This window comes from Gavialis gangeticus, unplaced genomic scaffold, assembly GCF_001723915.1.
Source record: "Gavialis gangeticus isolate Ggan-Ray unplaced genomic scaffold, GavGan_comp1, whole genome shotgun sequence".
NCBI classification, from domain to species: domain Eukaryota; kingdom Metazoa; phylum Chordata; order Crocodylia; family Gavialidae; genus Gavialis; species Gavialis gangeticus.
In genome coordinates, this window is record NW_017728959.1 from 705,272 (window position 1) to 707,907 (window position 2,636).

Below are 2,636 nucleotides of genomic sequence, written 5' to 3' on the forward strand. Positions count from 1 at the left end.
GTAACAGTGTGTCCACACGCTATGGTCTGACCACCTAGGCCTAAATAGGGGACCATCCTACCCTATGGGCTGGACAGCAGTGTTTTCACAGATACTGCCTGTGCAAAGTACCCTAAAAGCAATAGAATGGCATGTTTAGAACCAAACTTTCCCATCCAAAGACAGGCAGTATTATAGAAGAAGGAAGAGGGCAGACTCTGGGCAACATCCAAGCAGAAAGGCTCAGTCTGTAGAGGTTCTGTTGGTTCTCTTTTCATTGAGTTAGGTGTGCAACTGGCTTGGTGGATGAGGGGTCTGGACTAACTAGCCACCACTGAGCTGACTTTCTTTTGATTGTAGAAAAGGATTGCCTTCTGTATGAAAGCGAGAAAGGGCTTCTCTCTGAGGCTAAGCAGATCTTCACTGATGTTCGTGTCCTGCTGGGAGTGGGGAATGCACTAGACTCTGCCCTCCATCATTAGTGTGTGGGGAGGAGGGAGACTGGTTTGTTCACTTCCTGCTCTAACTTTGTTTTCCTAGACTCTGGCAGTGTCACAGCCTAGTGCTAACACAGGAATGACCTTGTGATCCTCTCCAGGCATGGAAACACAACAACTTGTGCTCCTGTGTTGCTCTTCCCCCTTTTGCTGCTGCCATCTCCTCAATTTCCTGTTGTTCTTTATCCTGAAAACTTGACATCTGGAGGGTATAGACCATAATGTGTTGTTTTACCTCCTGGAATGTGCTGTTTGGTGTATGTGAGGGTTTCAGTCCAAATGCTGCTATATATTTCTGTGCACTTAATGTCACCCGAAGAAGGGAGAATGAAGCATTAATACCAAATGGGGATGGGGGAGAATGCCAGCCAATGGGGACTTTGCAGTCTGTGATTTCACGTTAGTATGTATAACCAAAAGATACAGTAATAGGCATCTGCTTCTACACAACAGAAACAGTCTCTGATTCATGCTGATACCACCTAGAAGTCTCTCTTGAATTTGTCTTCCTTTTATCTGCTGTACAGAAATCAAATTTAGAGTTGCCCATTTTGAAATCTATAGTAATTGCTTCTCTACTGCTTCCATACTCTAGATGCCAGGTGTCCCAGCTCATTTAAGGAGAACTAACTGGGATTTGAATTTAGAAAGACATGGATTACAGATGAGTTTCTGCCCTATCCTGGATCCTTATAGGCAATTTCCATGCTACCTTATTCCTAATAAACCTGCAGAGATGTTGATGGGTGTGAGGAGGAAAAGCATGGAACCAAGGACATTTCTTTATAGCAGTGTAGATTGTTTCTTTCAAAACTGAATGAGAAGACCCCACATATCTTACACTTCAGGAGCTGAGACTCCATAGGGGGAGGGGCTGTGAGCCCCTGCCTGATCTAGTAAATAACTAGGCAAACACTTGATACCACACTCTGATTGCCCAGATATTTATTGCCAGTGGTTTGTAAAGTTCAATTGAAGGATTGGAATAAAGATTCCTTTCCTGTACTTTTACATGCCAGCCTCTCTCCCTCTCTCTGTCTCTCTGTCTCTCTGTCTCTCTCTCTCTCTCTCTCTCATATCCCAACAGTGTAAACAAAGCTAGTGTCATCTGAAGAGACTGTATCTGCTCTTCCATACTGGGAGCAAACAATGTGGCTTTGAGAAGGGAAACAGACACTGTACTGCTGATTCTCCCCTGCCTTGAAATTTGCAGTAGGTTGCATAGGTGAAAGTGTTTGCTGGCATCAAGGCAGCAGAGAATCAGGCCCCGTAACCCTGGACCCTTTGATTCAGGCTTGGTTAATCCAAACTGCTTTTGGGCCCAAAACTCCAGAATCAGTTCAGTCGGGTTGTAACAAATGATATGTGCTGTAAAACTCTAATACAGTTGAAATAAAATCTCTATATTAGTGCTGCTGTGTTTGGGCCCATCATTGCTTTGGACTATGGGACTACTATTCCTTCCTCAGACACATCCTCAGCTATTGTTTGCTGCCTCTTCCAATGATTAAGATGCCTTGGACTCATGATTCGTCCCACAGCCAATGGCTAGAAGTGGAGCAGAAACTATTTCCACCAAGCCATGCTGCCTTTTTCTCAGCAAATTGGGAGTGCTCCTCCCAGAAGAATGGTGGAGCTCTCCCTAGGCTGTTCTCTAGATAGCTGGGTGAGGAGTTTCAACTTCTCACCAGCACTCCTAAAGTCAGGGTACATGTGCCTCCAGCAATTAAGTTTAGATACGTCTGCCCAAATGGTACCTGTGCAGTGTGCCCTGTGCCTTGCCTTGCCTCTTCTTGCATTCCTCCTGGCTTAAGATAGAGCTTGTCATCTATTTCATTAAGAGCTAGCTTTCTTCAATTTTTCCCCTGATTTTCTCTCCCCTTCTTGTTGTTGGACTCCTAGTGTCTTTTTCTTTCTTTCCTTCATATTTTTTCTATCACTTTTCTTGTGAGACTCTGAGATTACTTTGACTTAGCTGAGTGAGGCGTCAGTTGCTTTGCGTGGGTCCTTTTTCTGATTGTTGATAGGGCTTCCTTCAGGTTACCTGGTTCAAGCTATGTCTCTCAGACACAGAGGAAGTCTCCTTAATCAGATTCTTTATTCTGATGAGCACAGCTCCAGGTACCGAGCCCTTGCTACCAGGGTCGTGTAACCCTTTTG

General features: G+C 44.7%; 1 protein-coding gene across 2 annotated transcripts in view; it reads left to right on the forward strand.

Moving 5' to 3' along the window:
- The window catches only part of MTMR4 (myotubularin related protein 4), a 59,500-nt gene extending 57,613 nt beyond the window's left edge, over positions 1 to 1,887 (forward strand). For both annotated transcript variants that reach the window (XM_019506629.1, XM_019506555.1), the window contains exon 19: positions 236 to 1,887. The gene's annotated coding sequence lies outside the window, so the exon portion shown is untranslated. The remainder of the gene's footprint in view (positions 1 to 235) is intronic.
- The last annotated feature ends 749 nt before the right edge of the window (positions 1,888 to 2,636 follow it).